Consider the following 17,579-nt stretch of genomic DNA (forward strand, 5'->3'; position numbering starts at 1 on the left):
TGTTTATTGATTTTAGAGAGAGAGAAACCTTGATGTGAGAGAGAAACATGGATCGGTTGCCTCCCATACATGCCCCAACTAGGGATTGAACTCGCAAGCTTTTGATATATGGGACAATAGTCCAACTGAACCACCTGGCTGGGGCAGGTGGGATTTTTTTTTTTAAGCAATATGTAAAAAAAATATAGGCTCTGTTCATTTATTGTCATGTTCTCACAAGACAAGTCATTTTCTGGTGTGGGCATTCATGCTACCTTTGGGTACACATTAACACATTTTTCACCTCATTGACTCTAAATTTATACAAATGTTTGCCTCATTCCAGCTAGTTTTTTGGTCTGAACTTTCTACTGGGTCTCAGCTATCTGGGGCAATCTCCAGAAGAATAAAAATTTCAAAGTAAGTTTACTTTATCACTTCTGACAAACAGTACAGCCTAAGGTGAACCTGAACCCAAATCAAACATCACGGCCTTCATCACCGGCTCTCAGAGGACAGAATCCCACATCATCATACCGAAGCTAGAATATCCCAAGGGCACCTGAAGGGAAGCTCTCTTCAACGAAAACCCTCATCTTTCCTTCTGTCGAGCAGGAGAAAGGCCTCTCGGCATTGGGTGGGTGGCTGGCTGGTTGGTTTTGAAGCCTGTCTGTGATGTCTCTCAATACACATTTCTCTTGCATCCTTCTGAAATTGTCCTATGCCTGTAACTTCTAACATTTTTTTGGAGCCTCATTCCTCGACCATTTTTACCACTGCTGTTGGAGGGTTTCCTCTCTAGGACCCCGTGGTGCCTTCAGCAGACCATGCGTGACCGGGAGTGCTAGACCCCTCACCGTCCCTGCACTTGCCCTTGGACGGCTCTCTGATGCTCATGGGATTGGAGCCAGCCTACAACTGCAGGCCTAGCTCTGATCTTACTGTCTTGTTCAATAATTACATTTTTAACAAAGGGTGAAATCACAGAGATTTCAACCTTCTTGTGTTGTGGATTTGATGGGAACGGTTGCCATACAGATTTTCATTGTTCTGTCGGTAATTAAATTTTCATTAAAAGAATGTGCCATGTCCCGTTTGTGCTCACTTGATTATTGTGGAGTTCTAAAATTTTAAACGGGCTGCCTCTCTGAAGATTGCCTACTTCTTGCTCTTTCTAGCTTTTTTTGGCCTTCTAACCTCTACTTTTGTATTTCGTATTTCTATTATGATCTTATATGTATTTTGTTGTGACCCACAGGATTTTTAAAAATAACTTTATTCAAAGTGTACAAAAGTAGAATGTATGTTCATTAAAGGAGGCAAATTAAAGTTAATGTAAAGCACGAAGCCGGCACGAGGTGTCTGTAGCAGACAGGCGCGCTTCCGCTTCCCAGCCTGGAGGGGCGGGGGGCGGGGGTGCGAGGCGAGGCTCCAGAGGAGGTGGAGGCGGTGCCCCAGCAGCATCCCCGGAAAGCAGCTGATAGCCTTTGGTTAGGGGTGAAGGGAAGCCTAGGAAAGGAGCGCAATGAGCATTTTTCTCAGTGAGACAAGGATTGTTAGATCCTGGCACTCAGGTGGGGGTAAAAGAGCCGGAGGAACAAGCAAAGAGGCAACCTCAGGAAACGAGCCAGCCGGGACACGCGCAGTGATGCTGCCCTGGACGGCGTGGCCCCGTGGGTTGGGCATGGTCTCGCAAAGCCAAAGGTCACGGCTTCCATGTCCGGTCAGGGCACGTGCCTAGGTTGCCCGTTCACTTGGGGACTAGAGGTAAGCAGTTGCTGCTTCGGTCCCTCTCTTCCTCCCTTCCCGAGTGGCGCTGATTGTGGGGCGAGAGGGAAGGCCTGCGGCAGTCCCGGCCCTGGGGAGGCGACCTGCACCCGGGCGGGCTCTGGGGTACTCCAGGCGGTGACGCGGCGGGCCGCCTGCAGCCCAGCCCTGGGTTCGGAGGGCACTGAGCACAGTCAGACAGAGGGAGAGCCGAATCACTCTTATTAGGGAGAAAAAAACCCTAATTAACGAGGAGAATCATATAATTACATTTATATGTCAAAGGTATCCAAGTTGGTCCGAGGGATTAAAAATTGTGAGGACTTCTGACATGAGGAGATGCTTTTTTTTTTTTTTTTTCTTTTGGAATGAGGGAAACTTTTGAGATAGCCAGGGTCAGGAGGGAGAGCCAAAACCCTGTAAAGCTTCGATGGAATTACCAGATTTGGGGTAAGAAAGAATCTTTTTCATCTGCTATGGACGGAATGTTTGTGCCCCCGCCCTGTCCAATTCCTGTGTTGGAATCTTAAATCACAAGGTGATGGTATTAGGAGGTGGTGCGTTTGGGACGTGGGGGGGAATGAGATCAGTATCCTTATCAAAGGAACCGCCCCAGGGAGATGCCCAGCCCCTTGAGCCCGTGTGAAGTCCCAGTGAGAAGACTGCTGTCAGGGAGAAAGTGGGTCCCCCCAGACGCCGAATCTGATGGTGCCATGATCTTGGACTTCCCAGCCTCCAGAACGGGGAGGAATATACGTTTCTTGTTTATAAGTCTCCCAATTTAGCCCCATCGGACTAAGATGCCACCTCCTGTCCAGCCTCCAAAAAAGCTGAGACCAGGTTGCTGAGAAAACACATCGGTAGGATGAATGGCTGGATGGGAAGCTCCGTGTGGAGGCCCAGCCCCTAGCAGGCCTCCTTCACCTCTGCTGGCCCCTTCGTCCAAAGTCACGCTCTCTCCCTGGGGACAGCGCGGCCACCTCCCCAGAACCCAGGCACCTCCAGCTCCCACTCTTCCCATAGCCAACACGGTGGCCTCCACGCAGCCTGAGACTACCTCTTAAACATCAGCCGGATGGTGCCACTCCTCTTCAGCAAGTCCTTGGGAACCCTGCTGTCCTGTGTGATCATCACTAGCTGCATGTGGCTCTGTAGATCTAAATTAGTTCTCATTACATGAAATGCGCAACACAATCCCTCGGTAGCACCAGCCACATTGCAAGTGTTCAATAGCCGTGTTGGGCTCGCGGCTGCCCTATCAGGCCATGCAGCTGTGTGGGACAGCTCCGTCTCCGCAGAACTCTCTGCAGGTCTTCACCACTGCAGGAGATGTGGCCGCCCGGCCCACAAAGGTCCAGGTGGCACACCGAGTGCCTGGCCACGCAGACCGGACTGGTCTCCAAGAATTTCTGGCTCTCAAGTGGTACGGCGAGGTGGCTTTTAGAGCTATTACTGTTTTTCTTCCCCTCAGTCTCTCCCTCACAAGGCTGGTAGCAGCACTTTCTGATTTTTGTCCCTGTTTTCATCAGACAGTGGGGTTTGAAGGAGAGGGGAAGCAAGTCCCACCTGAAGGACGAGCCTTGAGGAGAGGTCAGTCTGCCCCGGGGAAAGGGAGTGCTCCAGGCTGGGCGAAGACAGGTTCTCCGTGCCCCACGGGTCACCTGGACTAGCACCCCAGGAGCGTGTGATAGAGAGGGCGCATGGGACCCCAGGAGGCTGGATGCTGGGCGGAGCCCTCTAGCCTCGCGGAAGATGCTGAGTCTCCGGCATGTCCCAGATGACACAGCGAAGCCAGGGTCCAGGAAGCCCCCGGGCCAGGAGGACAGGCTCTCGTGGAGGTGGGCTGTGCAGCGAGGGACAGGGGCTCCGAGAGGGCCCTTCACACTTGGCACTGAGTGAGACCCCCAGAGCCCAGACAGACCGCTGGGGAAAGGAGCCCCGAGCAAAGGGCAACACGCGGCATGCAGCGGGGGTGGGGCTCAGAGAGGACAGGGTGCCGCCTGGTGGTGTAGAGGGCGGAGGATGTGCTTTCGTCCCTTTGAAGGGCAAGCTCGCATCCAGAGGGGCACAAGGATCAGGGAACAATATGTCTCAGTTTTCTAGACATTCCCAGTGTATACTTTGGGTCAGAATACTTTTTAATAGTGCCACCTGTCACTTTCATAAGGGATTTCCAATTTGGGCAATAAATTATAAGGTCACCAGGCCCTGGCTGGGTAGCTCAGTTGACTAGAGTGTCATCCCAATAGGCCAAGGTTGTGGGTTTGATCCCCCTTCAGGGCACATAAAAGTGGCAAGCAGTGAATGCAGACCTAAGTGGAACAGCAAATCGATGCTTCTCTCTCTGCCCCTTCCTCTCTCTCTCTAAAATCAATTAAAAAATATTATTAGGTCACCAAAGACGAGGACTTCATAATTTATAAGTGCAGAAGACCGCCAGGAGTAGGACCAGCTGCCTCCCCACAGGCCTCAGAGAGCCACAAGTTCGGGCAGCCACCCTCAGCGTGAGAGAGGAGTTCACGACCACTCACCAGAGTGGGCGAAGGGGCTTTACCTCCCCAGTGCCAGGGCTGAGGATCCTACAAGGGAGGCAGCCTGGCATTTTGCTCCCAGCAGGACACCTTACTTAGCTTGTGGATTGTTGATTTTTCCCATCAGGGCAGGAGAATAAGAGACTCAGGAAAGGACAGGGGAACCACAGAGAGGGAGCCAGGGCCACCTCATCTCAAATTCCTGCTTCCAAGAGGTTAAGGAAGATGGGGAAGATGGGTCCTGTGGGTGCCCACAGGCCTGAGAATTGGCACAGGAGGCCGATGAGGTTGTGTCACATGGCCTTGCTGGAATCCTTTATCCGGAGGACAAAGAGGTATGCACCGACAGGGAAAGAGCCAGGCGGAAAACGTAGCCACTCTGGCAAGAGACCGGGGATAGCAGGACTTGCTCTAGACAACCTGCATTTGGAATGTGCGCGTGGAGAGGTCTCTAGAACAACGAAGTCAAGGAGGAGCAACGCCTTGCCCAGCCAGGTAAGGAGGCGCAGGTCACTTTTTTGCTCTCCCTCCCCCCCGCCCCAGCCCCACAACCAACCCCAGCACCAGAGGTGGAAAGGAAAACAATCAAGAGAGACCCTGTACTCTCCCACCTCCAGCACATGCACACGCGTGTGCGCACACATACGGCAGGCTGCTAGAGTCACAAACAGGCAGGGCCAGTGCCGGGGATCAGGCACAGTAGTTTCAAAGTGGACATGAGGCTGCAGTTTGTAAATGAACAGGGCTGAGTCGCAGGAACTGAACTGAACTGGTTCAATGAACCAACGGCAACTGGGAAGCCATCATACTGAGCTGAGAGCTGTTACTGCCAAGAGCTACCCCCTAGCAGGAGAGGCAGCTTGGGTAGATGATTATTAGAAAACATCCCCAAACGTGATGACTCAATTAGCTTGTCCCAAGCAAAACTAAAGAAAGGCACTGTTTCCTCCTTGCTCACCTGGGCTGGTGGATGAGATCCACATCTGCCACCCCGTCACTGGACCACCTCCTGGGATCTTCAGCTTCCTGAAGGCACCTGATCTTCTGTCCTCTCTCTGCTCTGGGGGGCTACCTGTGGCTCTTCAAAGGAGGTCCCCAAAACAAACAAGCCCAAGATAACCTGAAATGTCTTCTGAAAAATCTTGTACTTGGCAAGCTGCTTGGGACCCTGGGGATTTGTCAGCTCTGCCCTTGTTTATGCCGAGGGGACCTGAGCCCAGGAGGTGAAGCCCTGGCCCCCGTGGTCACGCAGCCAAGAGCCCGGGCTTTGGTATCAGACTGCCGGGGCTGGGGTGCCCGCTTCCCACTTCTTAACCGTACAGCCTGGGGTGGGTTACTTGGCCTCGCTAAGACAGTTATTTTTCTTTATAAAATAGACATGGTGAGGATACCAGTGCCCACCTGGAAGGCTTGCTGTGAGGCATAAGGCACACAGTGCGTGGAAATGCCCAGCAGAGCCCCGGGCGTCTAGTAAGACACACAGTGCATGTTAGCTCTTGTCACCAGCTGGGACCACAGCTGGGTCTCCTGGCCCCTTATCCAGTGTTCTTGTCCCGGAAAGTCAAACCAACCACTACCGAACAGGTCAGAATGTGAAGTTAAAAAACTCCCCCAGTCCCACGTTTTCCGTGTGGTGTAGCGTCTCTCTTCGCCAAGGGCAATACCCTGACCTGCTTGGTTAGAGGATGGCCTTCAAGGCCATGGCCGCGTCTGGCTGTGCAGCCAGCAGAAAATGCAGAGCCCGTCAAGCACGCCGGCTCCCACTCCAGGATGATCTGCATGACATTTGGGTCAATCAATTTAGAGATAATGATTCTCGCCGCGGCACTGTGCATGTCCAATCACAAGGAATGGGGGTCCCCAATTGATTTTTGTGGGCTGGGTTCATTTTCTCAGAAAGCTTTTCAGGTTCAGACTTTGGCCGGAGCCAGGGTGCTGATGGGAGGTGGCGTGTTTCCATCTACTCTTGCCCAGGAATGTCTGGCTGTCATTGTGCTCTGTTGAATAAAATTGAAATCATCAAGCCCTTTGAGGCATTGCAAGGACATTTTTCAAGCAGGACTTTTAATCCAGGGGGTGGGGGCCGGGATGGGGGGCAGACACAGAGCATCTGCCTGGAGGAAACACGCACACACACACACTTTGTCTTTTCCAGGATAAATCCCTCCCAGCAGCACAGTGAGATGCAAGAAGCTGGAGGCTCTTTTCCTGGGCGATGCTTATTCCTCAGTGAGTGGACTTCGTTGACATCAGCCTCAAAATTAGAGTGTAAGGAAACCTAAATGAATAGTTACAAAGGTGATTAAAAATAGGCAAATGGCTTTCTTTCTCTCCTAAACTGGTTGATTGATGCCTTGTTGTGGGTTTTTTGAGAACACAAAACTATTAATTTATGTGCGCAAAGAACAGTGAATTAATTCCAAAGAGCCCTGCAGCCTTTAAAGACCTGAATCATATGTTGAGCTCGTTTAAAACTTGCATAGGAAATTAAGGTAGAATAAAGCCCTTGAATTTGAAAAGTGCATCTATGTTGCCGTCCCTAGGATATCTGCAGGGTCATTATTCAGAAAGGTTAAGGAGGACTTTATTTTTTTATATTCACCATGTATTTCCCAGAGCCAGCTCACCATGGTGCATTTCAACTTATAAAGGGAAGCAGATAACAAAAGGGGGAGGGGAGCTTTTTATTCACTTTCCACTTAATTTCCTTGCCGCCATTCCAGTCCCAGCTTAATGAATGTAATTGCTACCTTTGATGAAAATACTATTATCAAGATCACACATTACATTGGAAAACAGTTTTTCTTTAAACACGGCGACTGCAGTCTCTAATTATGCATGTAACAAGTGTCTCCCGAACAAAAGAGCATGTTGTCTACAATTGCTAGGAATTGGAGCAAGGCAAATTCGAACAAAGGACAGATTAGATTCGCTCCCAGCTCCACAAAGCCCAGCCCTCTGATTAATTTCCTGCAAAAACTAAAACAATTCTCTTAAAAGGCGCTCAGCCCCTTCTCCAGAATGATCCATATGCCATTTGGGTCTTTCTATAGGATGATAATGGCCCCCGATTTGAACTCGTGTTAAAAAATAAGAAAGGGCTTTTATGAACTTCCTCTTTCATATGCAAATGAGCAGCACGAGATCTTGAGGGATAATGAGCCCCCCCAAAAGTGACTTTTCAGGGGCTATCAAAGAGCTCACTGGTAAGGGAAAGTCTGCATTGAGCACGTTCAACCCAATTATTTTCTTAGTTTCAAGAAATGAGGCATCTTTGAGAAAATACTTCCCGTGTCTGTTGAGATGAAGTGACACCAGCTTTTCTGGAGTTGCTTTTCCTAAAAGACAGTTTCTCAGCTTATGCATAGAATTTTCAAGATGGATTCATAATTAAACATAAAGTGCACTTGTTAGTCTAGGGGACCCTGGGTTTTTATTGCAGCTTGCTATTAAATTTGGAGGCTGCATTTGGCAAGTTATTTCTTTACTCATCATGTGTGGGAGAGGGGCTAGCTGACCTATAACACCTCAATTCTGCTCCCCCAGCATTATTCAAACCCAGAAAAGAAAAAAAAGCCAAGTTAGTTTCCAAAACCGGTATTAGTTACAGAAATAAGATCTGGAGTCCTACTGCCTGCGTTCAAACCTCAACTCGCAATTTACCACTTGTGTGACCTGCAAAACTCATCTTTTTTTTTTTTTTTTTTAAGCCTGAGTTGAGGACATTTCTTCATTGCTTTTAGAGAGAGAGGAAGAGTACTTCCTTCAATAGCTCAGTTGGGTGAGCAGAGGACTGTAGTGGTATCTTTAGAGAGAGAGAGACAGAGAGAGAGAGAGAGAGGGAGGGAGGGAGGGAGGGAGGGAGGGAGAGAAACATCCATTGGTTTCCTCTTGAAGGCTCCAGATGGGGGAACGAACTCACAACCTAGGCAAGTGCCCTGACCGGGAATCAAACACATAAACTTTTGGTTTATAGGACAGCGCTCTAACTAATTAAGCCATACCAGGTAGGGCAAAAGTCATCTTCCCATGTCTTTATTCCCTCAACCTTCCTAAGGGGGTAACGCTAAAAGGGTTGTGACAATTAAATAATACTTGTGGCATGTTTGCAACAATACCTGGCCCAGGGTAGACACCCAAAAAACTTTACTTATCACCATTATCATTAAAGACCTGGAAGACACTGGTGTTTAATTAAGTTCCCAGAGTACTGCTCACCCCTCCTTGAGACCCTCAGCCTGTTGTCCCCAGGGAAAATGGCCCCGGAAGTGTCATCTCAGGTTGAATCTGGCACCCCCAGGGTTGAGAGGACTGCCTGAACTCAGTAGGAGGAGGTTCTTTTTAAATCTTTTTTACAAGATTTTTTACAGAAATCTCTTTGAGAGAGTTCTGGTGTGTTAGACGTGGCCTGGTTCTTTTCAGACTCCTCCTACCTCGATGGGTCTCAGGCGCGGTCCAGGGACCAGCAGAAATGGCACAGGATGAAGCTTGCTGCCTCCGCTGCTCCTGGAAGAGAGAGCTGGCTGCAGAGCAGGCGAACCGCCACGCTGACATCCCCACTGTTCCCAGATTCAGCACCTGCGTCCCCTGGTCCCGTAGCTGCCTCCGTGTAATGAGAGCCATCGTTAGCACGCTTCTCTACAGGAGTCGTGCCCATCCAAATGGGCCTTTCCGCTAAAGTTTAGTGGCCGCCTCTGTCACCTAGGCAAAACCCATATAGGTGGATTGCAAAATATAAGTGGATTGCCAAGTGAAACCACAAATTGTGCCAAAATTGCAGGATTTCATGGAGTCATGAAAATGATGCTGGAGAAGGATCTGAATTCTATGCAAAGCCATGGACAGATGAGGGTCTCACCGTTCTTGATGTGAAGAAGAAAAAAATTAGCGAGGAGGGCGATGGCACAGCAGACACTCAAAAGAGAGCGACTAGAGGGCTGTGGATGAAGGTGTGCCCTTGGGAAAATGCGTGACGCCTTCGGATCATTTTGCAAAAAGGGCACTTTGTGAGACCATGCTGTGAAAATCAGCCACAAATAATGGCCCACGGAGTGAGCCATCATACAATTTTTTGCTGAAAAAGTGTTGATTTGATACTTCCAAATGAACTTTTGGTTCGTTCTTGGATCAGTCTGAGATTACAGATGCAGTTAGAGCCTTAACTTTGAAAAAAAATTATTTTAATAAATCCTAATACAGTTTTTTTAAACTTTTAAGACAAATTCCACATCAGGCCTCTTCTGTTTTCACCATCTATTAGGAAAAGAATTCCCTGTTTTAAACAGATCCATTTCAAGTGGGCTTTTTCCAGCTGCAATTTTCCTAAAATGACAGTGACACAGACCTCTGTGTGCCAGGTTGACAGGTGGCATCTCAGAATCCCTGGGACAAAAGGCATACATTTTATACTAGCAGCTCAGAGCCGCAGAGCTCCATCAGCTGTGCTACACGGCAGGGAGGACACGCCCAGCGCGGGCCTCCCCTCAGCCACGACGGTGCAGACCTCTGCGGCTGGTGGTCGGACGGAAGGGGGCCCAGGAACATGGGACTCAAGTGCAGAGTTCTGGCGCTGAAAGTCTTGGACTCGAGGGGTTGAGTGGCAGCCAAGGAGGCGCCCCAGGTGCATCCTGAGGCATGTCACAAAATCTGAAAACAGAGCTCTGCAAATACCAGGCAGCTTTCTTGCCCACCCCCCACCCCACACCATCACCCCTGCCAGAGCTGTGGAGAGGGGCCACCATGGGCTGAGAGTCAGCAGAGCAGAAAGGCCATTAGGCACACAGCGGTTCTGTCCTCCTCAGGGGCCTCGTGGCCCTTGAAGCACCTGCCTGTCCCCTTGGTCCCGGCGCAGCCCTGAGAGGGCAGTGCAGTGAGCACAGGGCAGAGGTTAGGGCTGGGACAGGGCCAAGGGCACCCAGTGGGTGCTGGGACACAGGACAGTTCGAAAGCCAGCAGTTGGGGGGGGGGTGCTCCCTTGAAGACCCGCATATCCATCACTTGTCCCGTTCCTCCTGCTGCCTGCAGCTCTGGAAATTGGCTGGAGCGATCGCTCTGAGGAGCCCCACCAGGGGACAGCATTAAAGACAAGTGAGCTTTGAGGCAGCACCTCCGAGTCTTGATGGCGACGCAAATGACCGGCCATTTCCTGGTCCACTGGTTAGCGGAATTAGCATACTGCCAGCGGGAGCAGCCTCCATCTGTCTTCCGCGTTCTTCGTCACCAGCGGCAAGGTGGAATCGGCACCTGACCTTTGAGTCCATGAAGGGTAATGCCCCACGCTCCCGAGCAGACGCGCGCGCCTAGGATGGCCACGCGGAGGGACCCTGGGACATCCTCAGCGGGCCAGCCCGGCCGCAGCCACGGGCGGGAGAGGGAGCTGGCCTTCAGGGAGGGCTCGGGGTGAAGGTGGACCCCTGAAGGGGAAAGGGGCGAGGAGGGGCTCTGGGTTTGGGGTCGGGAGGCCTGGCCTCTCCGCTGGCTCAGGGCGCTGCCTGCTGGCACCTGTCCTCTGGGCCTCATCAGTAGGTGAGAGGTTGCCCAGGCAAGTGACAGGTCCTCTAGGCCCCCACGCCAGGGCTGCCCTCCAGGAAAACCCTTTCTCATGCTGTCTTTGCCTGTCCCTCCAGCCAGAGGGAATTAGCCACAAACCCAAACTGGCCCTCGCTGCCGGCGTCACAGCTTCTACCACTTGTAACCGAACGCTGTGCCAAATCTGCTCGGTCTCGGCAGCCTCCCCGTCCCTCAGCAGTAGCAAAGGGCCCTGGCTTCCTCCCACATTTGTTTCTGGCCGCAGCCGCAGGCTGGGGTGGTGGGCAGCGTCCCCTGGGGACTGAAAGACTGGCCAGGCTGGGAGACGGACCCTCCGTGGGCGCCGGCAGCAGGGCCCCCAGGCCGCCCGCCCACCGGGGCTCCTGCTCAGGTCCGCTGCTCCTGCCGCCCGGCCTGTGGCCGCTGCTCCTGCGGCCCGGCCACTGCCCAGCTGAGCTGCTGGGACGCTGGGTGGGCGGGGGTCTGCGCACAGGGCGTGTTGACCGCTGCCAGGAGGGCAGGCCAGTCCTGGGCTTCCAAGGCCGCTCCACAGGCACCAGGAGCCCAGCTCCATCACACCGGTGCCACACAGAATGCGGGCTGCCCAGCTGAGTGTGAATTTCAGATAAACAATAACTCATTTTTAAATACAAGTAAGTCCGAAATATTGCATGAGGTGAGCTTATACGGAACCATTTCATCTGCAATTCAAATGAAACTGGTGTGTGTGTTGGGGGTGGGGGGTGCTTGATGGCTTGTTTTTGTTTTTCATGTCTTACTTTGTTAGTAGGGGGTTTTTTCCGCTCACTTGGTGTGGAGGACAGGGAAGGCTGATGTGAAAAGCCAGGGTAAGCACTTGGCAAGGCCACGCTCGACCGCTTGTATCTGCAAGGCAGAGCAAGCTGGCAACTGGCAACAGCCTGAGGTGGGGAGGGCGGGGGGGGTGCGTGTTGAGAAGGGAGTAGAAAACCACAAGCTCCCATTGAAGACGGCTGCAGCCTCTGCAGAAGAAAGCTTTATCACGTAGGTAGCCTGGGAACGGATCAATCCGTGCCCACAGCCTTCCCCTAAGACTGCAAAACTCCCTTGAGCTTTATCTAACCGACCCCTATAAAATAAACGTGGAGACAGTGGTCATTGTCTCTCCATCAGAGGACAGTGCCCCACCTGGCCCCCGCTTCTCTCTAAACTGTCTTGTGTCTTTGTGTCGTGTTGTCCTTTCTCAATCTCCCGTCGCTCCCACTCAGGGACCCCCACTTCGCACGGGTCGCGACAGCCTGGCAACCTGCTCTTCCCTCTTTCCACTTCACCATCTCTGGCTCCTGTCCTCGGGATGGCTCCAGAGTCACAGGAGGCTGCTGGAGCCCCGGGCTTCGCGTTGGTGGGTTAGGAAAGCCACCAGATGAAAGGCGGGGTCAGGGACTGCCGCTTCCCTTCTGGGTCGGCCTCTTCTGAAGAGGTCTCCTGGCTTCAATAGGGGCTGGTTCTCTGAGTTGCTCTTTGTTTTGTTAGGTATGATAGGTATTGTGGATCCATAAGAAAATGTCCTTCTTTTGGGAAGATGCATCCTAAAATATCTAGATATAAAATGCCGTCATATCTGTAATTATTTTTAATTACTTTGATTAATTCGATTTTTAAATCGAATATGGCAAAGTGTTAACTATTAAATACGGTGATGGGTATATATAGGCGTCCATTCCCCTAGTCTCTCTCTCAACCTTTCTTTGTGCTTGAAAATTTCCCTAATAAAAACTTTGTTGTTTCTTTTTTTTAGGGAGAGATTTCCCATAATCCTTACCCTACAACCTGTGCTTTCTCATTGACCAGGCCTCTCAGGAGGGAAGGCTGGGAAACGTAGTCTTTACTGGGCATGCTGATGCCTGGGCAGAATCGAGAGTCTGTTGAAGAGGAAGAAGGGGAAAGTGGATGCCAGGCAGGCGCTCGCAGCCTATGCCCAGGGCACGATTCCTCGGCTCCCTCCGCCCAGCGCACAGAGAGGCAGCGGCCACAGCGCCCGAAGCTCTGCTTCGGCTTCCTTATTGGAAGCAGCCCCTCCTGGTTGTCATTCAGCCTCCTGATGGGATTTCTACCCTTAGAACAGCGACTTCGTCACAGCCGACCTCTCACCCAAAGGCGAGTGTTCAGATGGGCCCTGCTGAACCCCAAATCTGTGCATTCACTGCGCGACCTTTGCCAGGGTGCTTAATCCCAGGCCCCTGAGTCTGCCTCTGTAAAGCACACACAGTCTAGCTCCTTCCCTTTCTCATCAGGAGGGACTTACATTTTCCAGGTCACTTTGCTGGCCCTCGGACAGGTTTATGAACCTCACCCGAAAGGAAGATCCTTGAGCAGAAAGCCGTGTCCTGAGCTGTTGTCCCAGGTAAGATGATCGGGCAGTTTGCCTGGTGTCCCCAGCTGTCAAGTAACCAGGAACTAACAGTACCTGCTGCGGCCCTCATTGCGTAACACAAGGCCTCAAACCTGTGAGTAAGTGGATGCTTTGTTGCACTCTGCGTGCTTGGCGCATAGTAGGCCTGCTATGAAAATTTGGGGTGGGAGCTTGGGAGGCACTCTGGTCTACCAAGTAATGAATGGATAAATAAAATGCGGTGTATCCATGCAATGGAATATTATACAGCCATTGCAAAGAATGAAGGCCTCATACATGCCATCATGAAGAAACCGTGGAGACATTATGCTCAGTGACAGATGCCAGTCTCAACGGACCGCATATTGTTTGATTCCATTTTCGTGAAATATCCAGACTGGGCAAATGCACAGGGGCTGAAAGCAGATTAGTGGCTGTCTAGGGCGGGGGGTTGAGCAGAAATAGGGAGTGACTGCTAATGGGTATGGGATTTTGGGGGGAGATGATGAAAAATGCTTTAAAACTCACTGTGGCAATGGCAGCATCTATCTGCGGATGGGTTAAAACCCCTTGAATTGTACACTTTAAATGGATGAATTGTGAGATACGTGAATTATAGCTCAATAAAGCTCCTTAAAAAGTAAAAAAAAAAAAAGCACTCTGAAAACAGGAGATACTTTTCTCAACAGCAACAATATCAACAACACGTGGATGCCCAGGAGGCCCTCAGCCACTGCCAAAGTGGAAGGTTCCCAGCGTCCACGGGGTTCCAGAAGCCAGCCTGGAGGGAACGGGCTGGTAAGGCGCCCGGCCTGGCTCTTGCCCAGCAGTGAACGGGCTCAAGTTAATGGGCCTCCACTTACATATATTGATCGTTTACCTCCTCCTGTTCCCAGCGCGAGATCTATGAGCAAGAAGAAAGGAAAAAGGAGTTCAGGTTTAAACTCTTATCACTAAAGTGAGTCTCCCTCTACATTAAAAAACTGCCCAGACCCTGTGGCAGGAATGGGCTCTGTTCTTGGGGCATAAATTTGTGTGTGTGGAAAAAAGACTTATTGGTGAATTTAGCAGTATTTTTCGTTGAACTGGCAGTTGCTAACCATTACACCAGTATTTATTTGATTCTTAAAGAGTACAAAACCATGGACCACAAATAAAGAAGATGGAGTAATAGTTTGTGGCTGGGCCACTAGCTTTAAACTTGAAATGAAGTGTCCAGTTTTGAGTTACTGTGTCCAACCACCATTTGTACAGTTTGAAAAGTGGGGGCATTTTTCCAGGCTGTCAGTGTGACTGTAGTTCATTGCCATGAATGATATCGCTGAAGGAGCCGTTGTTCTGCTACGGGCACTTCACTCATGACCAGAATATATTAAATGTATTAATCTGTGCCTCCCGGCGTAATTTAGGAAGGCCCTCTATTTGACACATTCCTGTACATCCTTGTTTTATTGCTTGCTCCCGCAGGTAACAATGTCTCAAAAGTCTTGCTCCTGAATGAAGTTAAAATTACATGTCACCCAATAGCATATGCAGTTTTGTGGCTTATTTTGCTGTCAAAATTACCACCCTGCAACAACATGAGACGTTAATGGGGACGTGGCGTGATTTACCTCAACAGCTCCGGGCTCGGTGGCCAGGGGGAACTCCCTGCATCCGAGCGGCCACGTGCTTAGGGAAGCCGCGGCAGCCTCAGCCCTTCGGTGCAGCCTTAACACCCAAACCACGTCGCTGAACACGGCAGGCCCCGCCTGCGATGAAAATCCACGGCATTTGAGATGCTCTGCCAAATCGTCGTTAAGCAGTTTTAAGTCAGTAGGGGGGAAAAAAATGTGTATTTCAAGCAGGTTAGTCTTCCGCCAAACAGAAAGGACTCAACCTGCTTCCCAGTCAGGCTGGTGACTAAGGCCTATTAAGAACGTGCACGCGATGTCGCATCCAAATGCCTTATTTTAAGGCTAATAGGAGCAGCCGTGATATACAATTTGATGAATATTTTTCTACCCTGAGGAGCCAACATCTTTAGAATGTTTGTTATGTCAGGTAACAAGAGAAGGGCTCAGAGCCAAAGTTGTGCCTTTTAATAAAATTTAAAATTATGGATGCAGGCGAAAGCTGCCTGCGAGTCGAGGCCAGAAGCTGCGTTAGGACTTCCGTGGGCCTTAGGTGCTTCGGTCTCTGCGGGCCTCTTCCTCCTTGACCTTTATATATACAGAGATACAACACTTTAGATATATACGCATGTATTATATGTTACATATATTTTTTAATTGTGATTTTATGGCTGCATTGATAGCAAGACAAAATCTAGGCTGGATTTATTATTATAGAGCCTTTGCAGTGACATTAACTTTTTTGCTCCTGATTTTCAAAGAGAAGAAACTGAAAACGCTTCCGCGGGCCGCGGGCGCTGTGCCTGGTCGGCAGGGCCACCCTGACCCGGGCGGCAGGATCCAGCCCCCAGGCCTGTCTCCAGGGCCCTCTCGCGTTTAAGGCCAGCTCGTTGGAGGGGCTCAGGGACAGGCACCCCGCTTCCCCCAGCATGGCCCAGTGTGCTCCCCATGCCCCTGCGTGGCTCCGCACCCTTGGGGAGCATCAGACACATTTGCCCTCCCTGGCTGCCTCCCCCTCCCATTGATTTGTCTTTATTTTAAACAAATAGGCCAGGGCTGGCACTGTGGATTTTCCGGTGCATTTGAGAGCTGGGGACAGTTCCCCGGTGCAGGGGCAAGGCGTTCCACCTGCAGGCGTGGTTGGCTGTGACGACAACGGGAAAGGGCGTTAGTGATGGGCCGCCAGGGCTGACCCCTGACCTCATCGACCGAGTTCCTTCTTCACAGCCGACTTTCTGCAGGAGTTTAAAGGGCAGCCATTGTCCCCGGTCGGCCAGTCTGCCATTAATAATGTTTTCATCCATGACAGTGACAAACCTGCGGTACTTGAGGAGAGTTTATTAAGGTCAGTCTATAAATAGGAATTAAATTTTTTCAGAAAATGGGTTGACAGATAAACAGACAGATGAAGAAAGCGATAGGGAAAATGGACAAGGAGCTTGAAGAGCCCCGCCAGCAAAGCGAGGCCTCACCCCGGGTTCGGATGCCTTGAAGCCGCTTCAGGACTTCTGGGTCTCGCGAATCCAGGCCCCGGCCAGCGTTTCGTCCTGTGATGCCGGTTCTCTTAGCTGATAAAAAGAATTGCAGCCATTTCTCTGTGTCAAGCCCTTAACGGAGAGCTGGTAAAATTTAAATGTCTCATCTGTCCTGGGGCCTGCGTGCAGACGGCCTTACCAGAGAGTGGAACCCTGGCTCCGGGCCTGCGGGCCGGGGACAGTTGCCTCCCACTCGCCTGGCCTGGCCCTTGTCTCAGGAAGGACTGAGCAAAACAGCCAGAATGGTGTCTGCCCACCGCCTGGGCCCCTGGCTCCGAGGGCTGGGTCACTGCCTGCAGCCTGTGAGCCCTCACGGGGGCGGGCGGGGGCGGGGGGAGGGCGGACAAAGACCTTCCACTCCATTTCAATCACGTGGTCGTTCTCTGCAGGGCTTTTTAACAATCGTGGTGGTTTTTAATTACACACGTAACTGTTTGCAGAGCTCTTTTGCACGCGTTCACTCACTGGGCCCTCACAGGAAGCCCGGGGGAGACTCAGGGCAGGTTTGGTGATCTCCGTTGGGAAGATGTTCCTGGCACAGCGCGGTGAGGCCGAGCTGAGGCCGCTCAGGATGTTGGAGAAGAGCTGGCCCCAGTCCACTAAACGTGGGCAGAAGAAGTGGAAGAAGGCGGTGGGCAGGATGTCCGAGCTCTGCGCCAGGGCGGGACTTAGCCGGTATTACGCCTGCCGGGACGCCCATCGGTAACCAGGGAGTGTCATGGGCACCCTGCCGGGCTGTCAGGCCCTGAAGAACCTTCTGAATCATCACTTTACTCGAATTCGGGTCTGGTCAGCGTTTTATTCCACATAAGGGAATGTCACTGTGTCCCCTCCTTCAGAACAGACAATTAGATGAGAGCACCTGTGATAATTAATTCTCACTGAAGCAGAATCGTCAATAAATCAGAATGCCCCAATGGGGAAGCAGATGACAGACAAGGTGGCGAGCTCCCTTAACACGTCCTGCCTCCCATTAGCTCTCGGGTCCCCCAAGCTCTGGTACACCAGAGACGGCGAGCTGCTCACAGGTGCCCCCGCAACGCAAGAAGGAGAAAGCCTCCAGAGCCCGGAGCCTGGAGGAGAGGATTCTGCTACTTAATTCCATGCGGCAAGTGTCTAGTGAGCATGTGTTCCATGCTGGACCCTGAGCTGGGAGCTCTGAGGTGGGGCCAAGGGGCAGAGGCCCCAGGCCCTGAGCTTAAGGGGGAGAATAGGGAGGTATGTGACTTGTGACTTGCACTGAGGGAACTGTGTC

The sequence above is a fragment of the Pteronotus mesoamericanus genome, unplaced genomic scaffold (genome assembly GCF_021234165.1).
Source record: "Pteronotus mesoamericanus isolate MK-2021 breed Mesoamerican mustached bat unplaced genomic scaffold, CSHL_Meso_final contig_657, whole genome shotgun sequence".
NCBI classification, from domain to species: Eukaryota; Metazoa; Chordata; class Mammalia; order Chiroptera; family Mormoopidae; genus Pteronotus; species Pteronotus mesoamericanus.